Raw genomic sequence first — 19,336 nt, 5'->3', positions numbered from 1 at the left:
ACCCCTTTTTTCTGTTAAGTAGATCATTAAAAAGTCCTGCTCTCCTCTTACTAAATTTTATCTTTCAGGAGTCACCTTAAAGACGAATACATATATTTTAATGTACAGTCTTTTGGGGAGTATGTGAAGGGGTAGGAAACACAGGAGACTCTCTGGCTTTTTCACTGCTCCTCACTTTTATCCGTGCACCGTCAATAGCTTTGACGAAGCTGTTCTCACTTAGCACCATATTTAATTACTTTTTGAAATGCAAAGACTTTCTTTTCAGAAAAAGATTACCATCTCTATGTAAGTTTTTACTCTTTGAAATATGTGAGTTACTTTCTAAGTAGTGGTGTCTTTGGTATCACTACAACTCAAAAGTAGAATCTAGGTTATGCAGAATATCTTAGGTAAGAAAGTGGCCAGTATTTGGCTCCAGCCAAATTTTCTGTCTTTGTTTTCGTATTCTGTATGTAGAAAGAAAACAAAGCCTTCAACAAGAAATCTGTTTTGTGGGTGTCAGTACCTTGAAAGCCAAATGGTTACAAGCTGTTCAGAAGCTTCAATCCTACCCATGAATGCTTTCCCCAACACTCTGGTCAGCCCCAATCTGCAGAATTATGTGCAATAGGCTTAGTGTGGGGACTGCTCATTCACAGGGCAAAAAAAAAAAAAAAAGTGTTATTGTTGTTGTTTTTTGTTCATGTTCAGTCTCAAATGAATAAAGGATTAAAAATAGCTTGGTGGGCTATAAGAAACAGAACTAGGTATTCGCTGCAGCTGTGCCGGTAACTAATTATATAATAGGGCATGTGTCACTTTAACCTCTCTGGCCCTCACTTTCTCATTTGCAAAGTTAGAGATATTCCTCTTGATTAAAATATATGATACTGAAGTTTTAAAATCAGAAAGCCATTTCTCTTTCTTCTGTGACTAAATTTGTAGCAAGATGGGGCTAAGGGAAAATTCTGCCTTTGTTAGGGAATCACACTGGTATTTAACCACCACAACTCCCGCGCTCCTCCAGCCACCACCAAAGCTGCTATAAAACCTAGTTTGTATGGCTAATTTTCTCTCACTCTGGAACGTTTGTTTCTGACCACAACTGATTGGATCATGAATAGATATCCATCCCAAGAACAGTCAATCCACATCCCTGGCAGTAGCCCTAGTGGCCTAGAGAGAAAAGATAAACTATATGGATTGATTTTTGTCTAAGTATATAATGAGAGACTGGCACAATTAGAACTTGTTGAAGCTGGGGTGCCTGGGTGGCTCAGTCGGTTAAGTGTCTGCCTTCGGCTCAGGTCATGATCTCAGGGTCCTGGGATTGAGCCCTACAGTGGACTCCCTTCAGGGGGAGTCTGCTTCTCCCTCTTCCTCTGCCCCCGCCCCCCACCGGCTTGTATGAGCACACACTTTCTCTCTCAAATAAATAAATAAAATCTTTCAAAAAAAAAAAAGAAAGAAATTGTTGAAGCTTAAAATGATCTGGGAAGGATCATGGATCATGGTGACTAGGCCCAAATGTATCAGGAAACTGAATATGAATAAGATTAGGAAGCAGCAATTCTGATAAATAAACCTATGAGATATAGAGAAAAACAGAAAGTACTACGTAAGACAAATTGTAAGTAATAATGGAGAGCAGAAAAAAATATGTGTCCATTTGCCTGTAGTAGGGTCCTCTTTATGGTTCCTCTTCCTATGTCTCAATTTTTCATTTTCTGCGGTTCTCTTTGTGGATACCCTTATAATAAATCTAATATTACTTGAGCCTGCTAAATAGTTACAGTCTTTAATCCAAAGACCTTACATGAAGGAAATCATTACATGATGTGTAAATAGCAAAATGACTTCATATTCCCATATGTTATTTACATTTTAGAAGAGAATCTTATTAATTTCAGTATGTTTACAATTGGAGGAGTATTTAGAAGATATTTTGAAAACTTAGAAGATTCCACATGAGTATTACCTATCCAGATCCCAGCCTCTTATATCCTCAATAACAGCAACAAACTGGACAAGAAATCCTCTTCACAATACTATTTTCAACCAAAGCAAAATGATATTTATATTGTTTTCTTGAACTTGTTGATTTGATTTATACATTTCCATGTACTTCCATTAATACAAACATGAACATGTACTCAAACTTCATCTTCATGATCAAGATGCTACCTATTAACAAATATATTTTTTTTCCATTTTCACCATGCCTAACCTTTAAATTAAATTACCCAAAGAAGATATAAATTCAAGAAAGACCATAAGAGCTTAGTTAAAAAACTTTTTAAAATGTCATTTTTATTATTTTTAAAAAAGAAAGCCATGCTTTCTATACTGTACTGCATCTGGGCATAAAACTTAATGATGTTCAACAAACAATGTTGAATTTTTTATTCTAGAAAAAAAGTAACATATATAAGATAATATAAGAGGTGGATTTAAAAAGAAGCCTGTTTGATTCAAATATACATCAGTGTAGACTTGGCATTATATATGCAAAGACATAAAAAGCAGAGATTGAAGCAGGGTCCAGAGTTTACTTGGAGAAGATTCTTGACCTTGTTCAGTTTCCACCAATACCCTCTGCCCCAAACTAAAATAAATAGAATCTGCATTTTGTTATGTAAATACAGCTTCAATATAAGCATTCCAGTTATCCCTCAACCATTTGTTGTTACATTTTCCTTCCTAAAGAGAATACCTGATGTTAACCACCGAGCCCAGACAGAAGGGATGTCTGAGAATCATCTAGGAATGGCTCTGGACCACACTTGAAAGTAGATGAGGTGGCTTTTAGTTGTCCCCATTTCCCTTTTCGTCCTCCTCTCCCTTGGCTTCCGGTGCAGCTGCCTCCTAGGTTTCTGTCCAAGGTACCACCATCCTAATCCTTTCCTTCTTCTTACTGTTGTTATTATTTTTCCTTTCTCCATCCTTTTCCCCACTGCTTAGACTTCTCCCCCACCACCTGGGTTATTAAATTTCCCCTAATGAAATTACCTCTACTATGTAGAATTAGTTCCTAAAGTGTCAATTAACTGGTCAGATAAATGAAGAAGGCTAATTCTCTCTCAGGTGACTGAGCGTTTCCTGGGGGGGAAAAAAAAGATCTTTTTCGTCAGATCCATGTCTAACTCCATCATAAAGGAGTGTGATAAGTTTCAAATCACACAGAATTTTCAAGTTATAGAGTCTATTTCCTAACATACTCCAAAAATAAATAGTTACCCCAAAAGAAACAGCCTATGGTTTGAGTTTTAAAGTTTAAGATACAAATGGAATCCTATCCTATAGACAATCATATTCCTGGATAGCTTTGCCCTGAGATTTGTTTCTCAGAATTGCTGTGTCCTGCTGTGTATCACAGCAGGGACAATCACTGCAGGCTACATTTCTCAGGCTCCATGTCACCTGGTTTCCATCTGGATTTGGTCAATGGCAGACATCAGCAGGGAAGTAGACAGTGAATGAAAGGGAAAATCCAGGGTATGTGCCTCCATCTCTGTCTGTCTAAAGTGGTTTCTTTTCCTACTACTGTTCTTCTTCTAAGCCTCCATATGGCTCCAGGAAGGCCCTCCATGGTTCCAGCTTCTCCCAGCTGATTCTGATCCCTGAACTCTGGTGCCATTACCTCTTCCATTTGTCACTTAGTCTTAGGAATGGTAATAGTATTCTGCCTCTTAATCTCTGAGTCACCCTACAGATTTCCTGTTTTGTGTCTCAGTTCTTTCATTACCTGTGTAACCAGTTTCTTGCATTAAATACTCTCTGATTATAGTATCAGGTGGTATCCTGATATTCGCAGGATGTGAAGTCCTAGAGATAACGATATCTAGCTATTTATTCCATAAATTGGCTCTGGTTATTAAAATTTTCAAATAAATGTGAGATGGGCAAAGAAGATGAGACTTCAGTTTGTACAGTTGCTCCTCTAATTTATTTGTCTGAAAACTACCAGATGGGAAAATCTACCAAATACCCATTTGTTATAATGTCAGTCTGACAAAACAAAGCAACTAAATCCCTTCATAGGAAAAGTAGTGCTTTTTTTGTTTTTTGACACCAACTGATTTTTTATTATGAGTGATGATCAAATAAGTAAAAGGAGCAAATGGCTAATGGAACAATTGGATAATAGAATGTCAATTTCCCTTAATGCTTGACTTGACATTATTTAACAAATATTTATTGAACAACTAGTCTGTGGCAAGTGTTGTGCTCAGCCTAAGGACAGAATAATGAATAAGGCACAAAACTTGCCCTGTAGGACTTCAGCCTAGTATGGGAGACATATGTATAAACAAATAAACATTAAATTCTTAGTAATTAGGAAAAATGCAAGTTGCCAATATCAACCAGAGAAAGTAGTACTAACTCTTGGTGGGTAATGTATAAAGGAGTTAACCAGGAAATGTTTTCTGAAGAGGTAATGTGATAGTTAATTTTATATGTCAATGTGAATAGATCACACGATGCCCAGATATCTGGTTAAACATTATTTCTGGGTGTGAGGTGTTTCTGGACAAGATTAGCATTTAAATTGGTAAACTGAATAAAGCAGATTCTCCTCCCCAGTGTGGGTGGGCATCATCCAATCCACTGAGAGCCTGAATAGAAAAAAGTGTGGAGGAAGGGAAGCTTTGCTCTCTCTCTGACTGTTAAATTGGAACATTGATCATCTCCTGCCCTCAGTGCTCCTGGTTCTCAGGACTTCAGACTGGGACTGGAATCTACATCACGAGCTCTCCTGTTCTCAAACCTTCGAAGGACACCACCAGCTTTTCTGGGTCTCCGGTTTGGAGACAGCCAATCATGGGACTTCTTAACCTCCATAATCTCATGAGCCTCATTATATACAGAACAAATGAATAGGTGAAGAAATAAATAATAAATAAAATTAGAAAAATGGAGGAAAGATAGGTACTTAGAAACATATAGGTATTAGAGACAGAACTAATAGGAGATATACATATATATAAAATGTATGTAAATTATATATCACAAGTTATATACTAATTACATAATTATATATAATAAATATATTAATTATAAATTATGCATATATATTTTTTTCCTCTGGAGAACACTGAGTAATACAGGAAAAATCTAGGTAATATATTAAAGGATCAATATCATTCCAAGCCAAGAGCCATGTTAGAGAACTAGGTGGGAGCCAAATAATGAAAGGGTTTGTGTACCCATGTAATGAGTCTTGGATTTAATACATGCCGAAGAGTTCATTAAGAGCTGTAAGTAAGAGATAAACATGATCAAATACATGATTTTGAGGAATATAATGAAGGAAGTATGGAAAGAATGAAACTGGTTAAGAAATTGATATAATCTAAACATACTTCTCTTGACCTCAGAATCATGAGAACATGAACTAAGGCAATTGCGTTGGAAATTGGGAAGAAACAATGTGTTCAAGAAATATTTAGAAAGTAAAGTTGACATGGTATTGTGACTACTTTGATGTGTTATGTTAGAGAATAATGAAAACTACTTAGATGATACCAATTTATTCAACTATTTCAAAATCTATCACTAGATAGGTAATGTCCTTGAATTGGAAATCGAATGGGAGTTAAAAGTTTACAATAAGCTCAACACAGATTAAATTGTTTCCAGTTTTACCAAATGGTGAATGGAGGCAGCATAACAAATTGGTTAAGAGCAGGGATTCTGGAGCCAGAATCTCTGGCTTTGAACTCAGGATCTGCCAGAAAATAGTAATAGCTATATGTTGACTAGATGAATGATTGAATGAGTAGGTGAATAAATCATTAATAAAAGTAGATAAATTAGAGGAAAGATAGGTATTTAGAAACATATAGGCATTAGGTATCTTAGGTTTCTGTAACTCAGCTTTTTTATCTGTGAAATGGGGATAGAAATAGGACCTCCTTGTCAGAGTTGATAATATATCTCAAGAGGTTGGAATAGAGCCTAACAAGACATTATCATCATCATTCTACCTTTAATATTTGCACTAGCGTGCATCTGCTAAGATGTCATTTCCAAGAACATAAGGATTTTTGTCTATTTTGTTGATAAAGAATCTAAGTGCCCAGAACAGTGCCTGGTAAATAGCAGATGCTCAATAAAGATGTATTAAATGAAAGAGAGAATACTTCTAGTTGGCACATATATTTTTATTTCTCCTTTAACAAGCATATCATGCCTAGCATATAACATGCACTGTCCTCAGCACTTCAGAGGACACAGCACATTTAATCCTCAAACCAACCTTACAAGACAGCATATTGCTCCCTTCTCGTAGATGCGGACACTAAGGCACAAAGAGTTATTGTTACCTATTGTCTTAGTCATTTGGGTATTCTATAACAGACTGGGTAGCTTATAAACAATAAAAATGTATCTCTCACATTTCTGGAGGCTGGGGAATCCAAGATCAAGTCATAGCAGATTTGGTGTCTGGCAAGGGCCCATTTCCTGATTCATAGATGGCCTACTTCTTGCTGTGTTATCACGTAGCAGAAGAAACAAAGGAGCCCTCTGGGGTCTCTTTTATAAGGGAATCAATCTCATTTATGAGGGCCCACCCTCAGTACCTAATCACGTCCCAAAGACCCCACCTCCTAATACCAGGACATTGAGGAGGAACTTTTCACAAATGAATTTTAGGGGGACACAAGCTATCAGTCTATACTGCATATCAAAGATCACACAGGGAGCAAGCAGCCAGGCCAGTATCTGAACCCAGACACTGTGGTTCTAGAGTTTTACACAATACTCATAATATCCTACAAAATTGGCTCTAGGGGGCCACAGGGATAGATTGTAATAGCAGTTCCCAAGGAGTGGGTGTCTTTTTGATTTAGACAGAGTAGCCCAACTAGGCTTACTAAAGGATCAAAAAATGCAAAATGACAGTCAGCAAGCCTCTACTGATCTGTCCAGCTGGAATATTTGTTTCATAACTTGAGAAAAATAGCTGTTCTGATTGTACCTGCTATTCAGGGGACAGCAAATATTTCAGCATCCAGCTATTGCTAATCTCATAAAAGCTTTGGTGGGCCTAAATACAAGTCTGCCTGATTTCTTTTTTCTCTAAGTTTGCATTTATCTACACTTTACTTTTTTCCCCTTTTATTTCTTTATAGATCTATTCCTCCTGTTCTTTGTAAACTCTGTGTTTTGTACTATATTCTGCTGGTTTTGTTTCATCTTCCTATACTCTGTTCTATTCATTCAGTCTTCCACATTCAGACTTCACCTTTACTGTTAATATTCATATTTAAGTCTTCTTGTAGTTGTTTTTATGATTTTCTTGTTTGTTTGCTTTTCTGTTTTTCTGGTTCTGCATGATAGAGATTATTTATAAACCCCTTGTGTTTTTTTGGCATTGCTAAGAGTTTGAAAATTTCCCTAGTTCTCTCCCTAAAGTACTTCTGAATCATCTTTTCAAATATTTCTTTGCAGCAAAAAAAAAAAAAGAAAAAAGGAATATCAAAAATTTTGAGTCACATTTTATCTGAAAGATACACTTTGATTTGATGGTGCTTTTCAAGACAAATATGTACCATTCCTGTGTTACCAGCTTCCAGGACTGAAATTTTTACCAAGAAGTTTGTTCCTCTAAAATAGACTATTAAAATAAAGTGATATTAAAAGAAAGGCACTTAAAAGTGCATATGTTGGGGTGCCTGGGTGGCTCAGTCAGTTAATGTCTGACTCTTGATCTTGGCTCAGGTCTTGATCTCAGGGTGGAGAGTTTGGGCCCATGTTGGGCTTCATGCTGGGCTTGGAGCCTACATTAAAAAAAAAAAAAAGTGCATATTAACTTTGGCTGTCTAGTCAGTGTCCTCCAGCCCTCTTCCATCGACATAGTGCCATGGATTAACTATCAGTTTTTCTTAACATTCCCTGAAGAGACTTTCCTAGAGGGAACGTATCCTTTTTGATAATAAGAGGAGTTTAGCTTTGAGGTTATAATATCTTGGTAGCTGTACCTGCTTACATACATAAATACACATGCACCCTCATACACACAGACACATACGTACACATACATACACATTTATGTATATATATCTATATCAATTTGGCAGAGTAAACGATAATCTCTATATCATATTTTAATAGTCATATTATAAATATTATTTAATATATTACATAAATATTTTTAATCTTCCAAACTCTTCTAAAGCATTACATACACATTTTTCAATATGCTTGGATTTCTACAGTGAGTGGTTTATAAAGCAAGGATTTAAATCCAGCCGTGTTCTTATCAAAGTTAACTCCAAATGAATTTTTTGTCTTATCATTCAAACTCTTTGATGAGGAAGGACTAAGTTTATAAAAATCCAACTTGCATGGAGGATTTTTTTCCTGGGGTAGAAAACATAAGGGAGAGAGAAAGCAACTCATATCTTATCCATTATGATCAACAGCCCATGCTAATGGCATTCATTAAGCTAAATGAGCAGGAGAATGAGGACTCAAGCTTTCTAATTGAGGCAGATTTATTTTTAGGATTAAGTTCTCCAAAAATATATTTTCTTTTTTAAAACGCCAAGTGCCATTTTTAGACATATAATTTAAACAGCTGATCATGGGTAGGATATGCTTTAGCCCTTCTGGAAGTATGAAATTATACAAGCACCAGATCATCATTATCATTTTTATAGTTTTATTATGACTATTATTTATTACATGAGTGGATAAATTATAAAAAGCAAAGAAAAAAGGCTCTTCATTAGAGTTAATGACTCATCCTAGCAATTTTGATATTGAGTTAAGTATTTAAGTTCTTTTCTACCCTACATCCTCTCCTGAGTGATTGCATCAGTCGAGTCTAATAAATGCATACTTACAAAAATAATAGCACCTTAGGATAGGATGCTTGGAAATAAATTTTATATATGCTGAGCTATACTATGCTTGAAAGAAAAAAAATATATATATACACATACATGAACACACACACATATATGCAGTATATGTGAAGATTAATAAGCCTAACATAAATAACATAGGTTATTACATTTTATACACAGTAGATTCTATATATTGAAAGTACTTTTATGATAAATACTTATAACCCTTGAGGTATAATTGAAAGATAAATGGACTTGTTATGAAAAGATCTGAATTTAAATTATACTTCCGCTAGTTACTTCCTCTGTTCTATGAGTGAAGTAACTTGTTTTAGACAAATCCTATCACCAAAACATAAACAAATAAATAAAAGCTAGACAAAACATATAGAACAACAATTTGAAAGCACTGGAGAGGAACCAACTCAGGGAGGATTTAAGCATCTATAACCTTCAAGAGAATGGAAGCACATTACAGTGAGTTCCACATTCACCCAGCCTTTTCCTTGAAGACATTTGCCAATTCACTGCACCTCAGAGTAGAACCCAAACAAAGAGTAGTAGTCTCACTGGGCTGAAAGACAATGGCAGGAGTTTAAAGCTGCCAAACTGAATGAGACTTGAGAAGCAAAAATCTTGAAATGAGGGGACTACAATAGTGAATAAAAATACTCTGCAGACAACTCTCTCTCAAGCCGTTTGTCGATTCCTACTCCTGGCATGTGAAAGACAAGACTCAAAAGAAAAGAAAGAAAAAAAAGTAAAACTAAAAATAAAGCCCTGCCATGAATAGAAATTTCACCAGGCACGTAGTTTTAAGGAGACAGAAGTTGAAGGTCAAGCCCAGGAATTTGGAAGCACCTTCTCAAACACCTCACATCTTCTGTTGAATCCAGAAAGGCCAAGCGCTAGAAGTAAAGCCACACCCTAGTTGTAAGGAACATACCCCAGGAGCAAGGACTACAACCTGAAAGTACAACAAAGCTGATAGAGATTAGTCCTACAGAGCTTTAAATCAGCACTCAAAAGAATCAACATTTGGAAGAGATGACACACTGTGGATAACATTATCTGCAATCAAAGGAAATCTAACCCTCTTTAAAGAAAAATAACAATTTCAAGAGTCACTATAATTTTTTTACTCAAAATCTTTAGCATCAAGTTAAAAAATAACCAGGCACGTCAAATACACTTTACCCAGATTCACCAGTTTTTAATATTTTGTTTTATTTGTTTCATCATTTTTCTACATACAATTTTTTTCTGAACAATTTGAAATAAGGTTGCATACATCATACCCCATATACCACTGAATATTTTAATATGAATTCTGTAGGCATAGGGAGCATCTCTTAAGTAATCATATAAATTGATCAAATTCATGAAATTTAACTTTGGTGTTATATTTTCATGTACATTTTACATTCCGTTTTCTATAGTTGTCCCAATAATATCCTCTATAGCTATTTTTACCACAATGGGATCATATCCAGATTGTGTATACATTTATTTGATGTATCTCTTAAATTTCCTTTAATCATGAGAGATCAAATCCAAAAGTTTTTAATCCTTTCTTCATCTCCCAGGACATTGACTTTTTTATTTTTAATAAAATAGGCCTGGTATTTTATTTGAGTTTCCCTCAGATTGATTTTGCTGGTGTTTCCTTGTGTTTAGATTCAGGTTATTTTTTGAGCTGGAAAACTACATAAATAATGTGTTCCCAGGTAATCATATCTAGATACACCTGATGTTTTGTTGACTCTTAGTAATAATCATAATTTTGATCACTTGGTTGAGGTGTTGACTGGGTTATTTACTATATATAAAGTTACTATTTTCCTTTTTGTAATTAATATGTAGTTTTGAGGGAAATAATTTGAGGCTATGTAAATATCTTGTTCTTCATCAATTTTTTCAACTTTAAATTTAGCATCTATTTGATTCTTGCCCTCATTGATTTTTACTGTGATAGTGCAAAAGGGTAACTCTCTAACTGTATTATCCTCATGTATTTATAAGTGGTAGTTTTACTGTGAAGAAGAGTTTTTCTTTTCTTCTTAATTTATCTGTTTACATAGTTTTATAGTATGCATTCATGGGTTTTTGTTTTATTCAATGAGTTATAATTCATTACTGTCTTTATTTAATTAGAGGTTCAAACTGTTTCAGATTTGGCCAGAGTGAACACCCTTCAAGCCGATTCCTGTACCATTTTGGCACACTGACATATGTACTCAGACTTGTTAGCTGTTTGCTTTCTTGTTTGTTTGTTTGTTTGTTTTTAATTTTGCAATATAATCTGGAAATCACTCCATATCAACTTATGGGCTCCAGTATTCTTTTTTTTTTTTAAGTTTTATTTAAACTCCAGTTAGTTAACATACAGTGTAGTATTAGTTTCAGGAGTATAATACAGTGAGTGATTCAGCACTTCCATATCACCGGCGTTCATCACGAGTGCCCTCCTTAATCCCCATCACCTATTTAACCCATCCACCTGCCAGCCTCCCCTCCAGCAACCTTCAGTTTGTTCTCTACAGTTAAGAGCCTGTTCTTGATGTCTCTCTCTCTCTTTTTTTTCCCCTTTGCTCATTTGTTTTGTTTCTTAAATCCACCTATGGGGGAGATCATATGGTATTTGTTTTTCTCCAACTTATTATACTTAGCTCTTATTATACTCTCTAGCTCCATCCATGTCATTGCAAACAGCAAGATTTCATTCTTTTTTATGGCTGAATAATATTCCATCGCATATATATACCACATCTTTATCCATTCATCAGTCGATGGACACTTGTGTCGACCTCAGAGAGCCGGGGACCTGGGCAGTGAAGGAACTGAGAAAGAGACGACAGTATAGCGAGGCACAGGGGACCCCAAGCGAACAGCCCGAGGTGCCGAGGTTTATTTTCCATAGTCTAATATAGCTTCTACAATGACATAGGTCTATAATGATTTACAGAAGGGGCTTAGTAAGGCACATTCTTCCATGTACACAGGGTTAGTTAAGTGAAGCAGTGGGAGTGGAGAAGAGGTAAAGAAATCTGTAACTGGCTGTGATCAATTAATTGTAAACACCATTGTACTCGGACCTTAACACAGGATAAGAGAACAAAGAAGGGAATGCACAGTGTGCAGTTTACAGCTGGCTTCCTATCTACAAAAGATCTTCTGCTGCGTACTTTAGAACAGACCACACACATCCCAAGGGCATTTCACTCTGATCCTTTAGGGTTATTTTTAACCCTGCAATCTCGAGTTTTCTCAGAGATCTCAGAGTCTGAGCGAACATGCGCCAGTGGTCGTTGTGGCGTTCTGTTTCCCACACACTTGGGCTATTTCCATAATCTGACTATTGCAGATAATGCTGCTATAAACATTGGGGTGCATGTGTCCCTTTGAATTAGTATTTTTGTATTCTTTGGACTTATGTATTCTTTTACAGAGCTGCACAGTATTCCATCCTGTGTAGGAAATGGTTTACCAATAAATTTTTTATGTTTGGGTATTCACATAGTTTTCAATATTTTGCAATTGTGTATATATATTTTTATATTATTAAAATTGTATCTTCATGGTAAATTCATAGATGTGAGATGTGCTATGTCAAAGGACAAATGCATAGGTAGTTCTACTAACAATTGCCAAATTCCTTTCCATAGTGGTTATACCATTTTGCATTTCCCCTACAATATATAACAGTGTGTCCACAGCTTCATCAATAGAGTGTATTGTCAAGTTTCTAAATTTTTGCCAAGTTGGTATGTGAGAGGTGGTATCTAAATGTAGGGTTTTTTTTAAAGATTTTATTTATTTATTTATTTGAGAAAGAGAGAAAGAGCACTGGAGAGAGAGAGCAAGCACAAGTAAGGGGCAGAAGAAGAAGCAGGCTCCCCACTGAGCAGGAAGCCTGACACAAGACTCTATCCCAGGACCCTGGGATCATGACCTGAGTTTAAGGCAGACGCTAACTGACTGAGACACCCAGGCACCCCTCCAAATGTAGTTTTAATTTATATAACTCCTTTTTGCATACAAAGTTAAATATATTTTCATATTTAAGACATTTTTATTTCTTTTATGTGACTTATTTTCTAATTTTTGCCTATTTTTAAAATAATTATTGGAAATTTCTTCATTTAAAAACTTCTTTATATATTTGGGATATTACTCTTTGGAGTAATGGAATATATGTTGTAAATATTTTCTTCCAAATTGTCATCATTTTTGGATGTAGCTTATGGTCTTTTTTTCATTGTTTGGTTTGGTTAAGTTTACCATGCAAAAGTGTTTTAAAATTATTTGTATGTGGACCAATTTATCAAATGGTTTTTATTGTATTAGATTTTGAGTTCTACTTGTAAAGCTTTCCTTTACATACAGGATATTAAAAAATTCATGTATGTTTTCTCCTGCTACTTGGATAGGCTCATGTTTTACATTTAGATTTCTGATCCTTTTAGAGTTAATTCTTGCATATGGTGTCAGGAAATAATTAATCATATATTTTCCTAGATGGCAAAAAAATTGTATACAGGCATTTAAATAGGTCCTTTTTGACTCAGGTATTTTGATACCGACATTTTAGTGTAATAAATGTCTTCATATACTTGGCTCTATTTCTGTATTTTCTATTATATTCTGATCTTTTTGTCTCTTCATGAATTAGCACCACATTGTTCTGATTATACAGATTTTTAGTGTATGTTATAATTTATTCTAGGTTCAGTCATCCTTCCCACCCACCTTTTTTCCATAAAATGTATGGTATCAACTTGTCTGGCTTTAGGGGACAAAAAGCTTGCTAGTGTCTCCATTGTCAGAGTCCAACAAAACAATACGTGTTTTCCAATAATGATCCAATTATAATAACCAATTACTTTTGTCCAAGAAATAGATCTGTCTCATTTCTGCTTGCATTAATTGTTGAGAACATGAACTGAATTCAGCTGGAGGCAGTTCTTACAAAATAATCATTAAAATATTAAAACTAAATATCAATAAAAGCAGGAGGGGAAGAATAAAGGGGGGGAAATCGGAGGGGGAGATGAACCATGAGAGACGATGGACTCTGAAAAACAAACTGAGGGTTCTAGAGGGGAGGGGGGTGGGAAAATGGGTTAGCCTGGTGATGGGTAATAAAGAGGGCACGTTCTGCATGGAGCACTGGGTGTTATATGCAAACAATGAATCATGGAACACTACATCAAAAACTAATGATGTAATGTTTGGTGATTAACATAATAAAAAAAATACACACACACAAAAGAATAAACCTCGGGGTCACAGAAAGACCGGGGGTGCCTGAGGGCGGCAGAGCTCCCAGGTATCGGAGTGGGGAAGCCGGCTGCAGAGACAGAGCCAAGGAGCAGGCTCTCAGCTCGGGGTTGCCACAAACCGTGATCTGCGGCACAGTCGGGCCACTGCTCCTGCAGCAGGGACCCAACAAGCGGCAGATCCGGGGAGACTCACCTTCCTCCCCTGGGAGGAGCCGCGCGGGAGGGCACCGCAGGGATCTGCTGGGTTTGGAAGCTCCACCCGGGGTCGGGTGCCAGAGACAGAGGCGCGCGGTCACAGGCCTGGCGAGCACGGGGTGCGGCCGGAGACCAGGGAGACGGGAGTGACTGGCGGCTTTTCTCTGGGGGCTCACTGAGGAGCAGGGCCCCGAGTTCTCGGTTCCTCCGGGGCGGAGATTGGGAGACCGTCATTTTCACTCTCCGCCTCCAAAGCTGTACGGAAAGCTCGCAGGGAACAAAAGCCCCGGAGAGCAAACCCGAGCAGATGACTTAGCCGGGAGGGGGCAAGGGCGGGGCAATTCCGCCTCCGGCAGAGACATTTGGGAACCATGGCAACAGACCCCTCCCCAGAAGATGAGCGAGAACAGCCAGCCAAGACCAAGTTTACCGATCAATGAGAACGGCAGAGCTCCAGCGCTAGGGGACTACTGCACATAGAATTCACGGCTTCTTTAACCATGATTCTTTAGTCTTTTAAAGTTAATTTTTTTAACTGTCTTTTTGTCTTTTTATTTCTTTTTGAATTTTTCTTTTTCCCTTTTTCAACCAACATCTTATCAATCCCTTTTTTTAAAAAAAAAATTTTTATTTTTCATTTTTAGAGTCATATTCTATCCCTTTATAGTAGTTACCCTTATTTTTGGCATATATATATAAGTTGTTCTCTCTTTAAAATTTTGAGATAGTTTCTTCTAATAGATCAAAATATACCCTAAATCTCTAGTGTATGGTTTTGTTCTACTCTCCTGCCTGATCACATTCTCTCCCTTTTTTTTTCTTTTTTTTAAATCCCCTTTTCTTTTTTTCAAACAACTTCTTATCAATTCTTTTTATAAAATTTTTTATAATTTTCATCTTTACAGTCATATGCCATCCCTTCATCATATCAACCCTTATTTTTGTACATATATAAGTTTTTCTTTCTTTAAAATTTTGGGAGGCACTTTCTTCTAACAGACCAAAATACACCCAAAACTAGTGTGTGGCACTGATCTATGCACCAGCCTGATCATATTTGATCATATACGGATCAACAAGGAAATAAAGACTTTAAATGATATACTAGACCAAATGGACTTCACAGACATATTCAGAACATTCCATCCCAAAGCAACAGAATACACATTCTTCTCTAGTGCCCATGGAACATTCTCCAGAATCGATCACATCCTAGGTCATAAATCAGGTCTCAACAGTACCAAAAGATTGGGATCATTCCCTGCCTATTTTCAGACCACAATGCTTTGAAATTAGAACTCAATCATAAGAGGAAAGTCGGAAAGAACTCAAATACATGGAGGCTAAAGAGCATTGTACTAAGGAATGAGTGGGTCAACCAGGAAATTAAAGGAGAATTAAAAAAATTCATGGAAACCAATGAAAATGAAAACACAACTGTTCAAAATCTTTGGGATGCAGCAAAAGCAGTCCTAAGAGGCAAGTATATAGCAATACAAGCCTTTCTCAAGAAACAAGAAAGGTCTCAAATACACAACCTAACCCTACACCTAAAGGAGCTGGAGAAAGAACAGCAAATAAAGCCTAAACCCAGCAGGAGAAGAGAAATAGTAAAGATCAGAGCAGAAATCAATGAAATAGAATCCAAAAGAACAGTAGAACAGATCAACGAAACTAGGAGCTGGTTCTTTGAAAGAATTAACCAGATTGATAAACCCCTGGCCAGACTTACCAAAAAGAAAAGAGAAATGACCCAAATCAACAAAATCATGAATGAAAGAGGAGAGATCACAACCAGCACCAAAGAAATACAAACAATTATAAGAACATATTATGAGCAACTCTTTGCCAGCAAATTAGATAACCTGGAAGAAATGGATGCATTCCTAGAGATGTATCAACTACCAAACCTGAACCAGGAAGAAATAGAAAACCTGAACAGACCTATAACCACCAAGGAAATAGAAGCAGTCATCAAAAATCTCCCAACAAACAAAAGGCCAGGGCCAGATGGCTTCCCAGGGGAATTCTACCAAACATTTCAAGAAGAATTAATACCTATTCTTCTGGAACTGTTCCAAAGAATAGAATGGAAGGAAAACTACCAAACTCATTTTATGAGGCCACCATTACCTTGATCCCCAAACCAGACAAAGACCCCATCAAAAAGGACAACTACAGACCAACATCCCTGATGAACATGGATGCAAAAATTGTCACCAAAATACTAGCCAATAGGATCCAACAGTACATTAAATGGATTATTCACCACGACCAAGTGGGATTTATCCCTGGGCTGCAAGGTTGGTTCAACATCCGCAAATCAATCAATGTGATACATTAATAAAAGAAATAACAAGAATCATATGATCCTCTCAATAGATGCAGAGAAAGCATTTGACAAAGTACAGCATCCTTTCTTGATCAAAACTCTTCAGAGTATACGGATAGAGGGTACATACCTCAATATCATAAAAGCCATCTATGAAAAACCTACAGCGAATATCATTCTCAATGGGGAAAAACTGAGAGCTTTCCCCCTAAGGTCATGAATGCGGCAGGGATGTCCACTATCACCACTGCTATTCAACATAGTATTAGAAGTCCTAGCCACAGCAATCAGACAATGAAAAGAAATAAAAGGCATCCAAATCAGCAAAGAAGAAGTCAAACTCTCACTCTTTGCAGATGATATGATACTTTATGTGGAAAACCCGAAAGACTCCACCCCAAAACTGCTAGAACTCATAAGGAATTCAGTAAAGTGGCAGGATATAAAATCAATGCACAGAAATCAGTGGCATTCCTATACACCAACAACAAGACAGAAGAAAGAGAAATTAAGGAGTCGATCGCATTTACAATTGCACCCAAAACCGTAAGATACCTAGGAATAAATCTAACCAAAGAGGCAAAGGATCTGTACTCAGAAAACTATAAAATACTCATGAAAGAAATTGAGGAAGGCACAAAGAAATGGAAAAATGTTCCATGCTCATGGATTGGAAGAACAAATATTGTGAAGATGTCAATGCTACCTAGAGCAATCTACACATTCAAAGCAATCCCCATCAAAATACCATCCACTTTTTTCAAAGAAACAGAACAAATAATCCTAAAATTTGTATGGGACCAGAAAAGACCCCGAATAGCCAGAGGAATGTTGAAAAAGAAAAGCAAAGCTGGCGGCATCACAATTCCGGACTTCCAGCTCTATTACAAAGCTGTCATAATCAAGACAGTATGGTACTGGCACAAAAACAGACACATAGATCAGTGGAACAGAATAGAGAGCCCAGAAATGGACCCGCAACTCTATGGTCAACTAATATTTGACAAAGCAGGAAAGAATGTCCAATGGAACAAAGACAGTCTCTTCAACAAATGGTGTTGGGAAAATTGGACAGCCACCTGCAGAAGACTGAAACTGGACCATTTCCTTACATCACACACAAAAATAGACTCCAAATGGTTGAAAGACCTCAATGTGAGACTAGAGTCCATCAAAATCCTAAAGGAGAACACAGGCAGCAACCCCTTTGACCTCAGCCACAGCAACTTCTTCCTAGAAACACCGCCAAAGGCAAGGAAAGCAAGGGCAAAAATGAACTAATGGGACTTCATCAAGATAAAAAGCTTTTGCACAGCAAAGGAAACAGTCAACAAAACCAAAAGACAACCGACAGAATGGGAGAAGATATTTGCAAATGACATATCAGATACAGGGTTAGTATCCAAAATCTGTAAAGAACTTATCAAACTCAACAACCAAAGAACAAAGAATCCAATCAAGAAATGGGCAGAAGACATGAACAGACATTTTTCCAAAGAAGGCATCCAAATGGCCAACAGACACATGAAAAAGTGCTCAACATCGCTCGGCATCAGGGAAATCCAAATCAAAACCTCAATGAGATACCACCTCACACCAGTCAGAATGGCTAAAATTAACAAGTCAGGAAATGACAGATGTTGGCGGGGATGTGGAGAAAGGGGAACCCTCCCACACTGTTGGTGGGAATGCAAGCTGGTCTAACCACTCTGGAAAACAGTATGGAGGTTCCTCAAAAAGTTGAAAATAGAGCTACCATATGATCCAGCAATTGCACTACTGGGTATTTACCCCAAAGATACAAATGTAGGGATCCGAAGGGGTACGTGCACCCCGATGTTTATAGCAGCAATGTCCACAATAGCCAAACTGTGGAAAGAGCCAAGATGTCCATCGACAGATGAATGGATAAAGAATATCCATCCATATATCCATATATATATACACACACAATGGAATGTTATGCAGCCATCAAAAGGAATGAGATCTTGCCATTTGCAACGACGTGGATGGACCTGGAGGGTATTATGCTGAGCGAAATAAGTCAATCAGAGAAAGACATATATCATATGACCTCACTGATATGAGGAATTCTTAATCTCAGGAAACAAACTGAGGGTTGCTGGAGTGGGGTGGGGGGTGGGAGGGATGGGGTGGCTGGGTGATAGACACTGGGGAGGGTATGTGCTACGGTGAGTGCTGTGAATTGTGCAGGACTGTTGAATCACAGATCTGTACCTCTGAAACAAATAATACATTATATGTTAAGGAAAAAAAAAAAAGAAGATAGCAGGAGGGGGAGAATGAAGGGGGGGAAATCGGAGGGGGAGACAAACCATGAAAAACTATGGACTCTGAAAAACAAACTGAGGGTTCTAGAGGGGAAGGGGTGGGAGGATGGGTTAGCCTGGTGATGGGTATTAAAGAGGGCATGTTCTGCATGGAGCACTGGGTGTTATGCACAAACAATGAATCATGGAACACTACATCAAAAACTAATGATGTAATGTATGGTGATTAACATAACAATAAAAAATTTTAAAAAAAATAAATAAAACTAGTATTTGGAAGCTATAAAAGATAGATGTGCATTGAGGGACCACAGTCTCCATGAAACAGTTTTCGTGAAATGCTAACTAATGGAGCATATTTAATTCCTATTTCTACTTCGTCACAACCAGGAAAAGAAA

The sequence above is a fragment of the Mirounga angustirostris genome, unplaced genomic scaffold (assembly GCF_029215605.1).
Source record: "Mirounga angustirostris isolate CCGP_5_RB_7025 unplaced genomic scaffold, mMirAng1.0.hap1 SCAF_12, whole genome shotgun sequence".
Taxonomy (NCBI): Eukaryota; Metazoa; Chordata; class Mammalia; order Carnivora; family Phocidae; genus Mirounga; species Mirounga angustirostris.
This window is presented reverse-complemented; position numbering follows the sequence as displayed.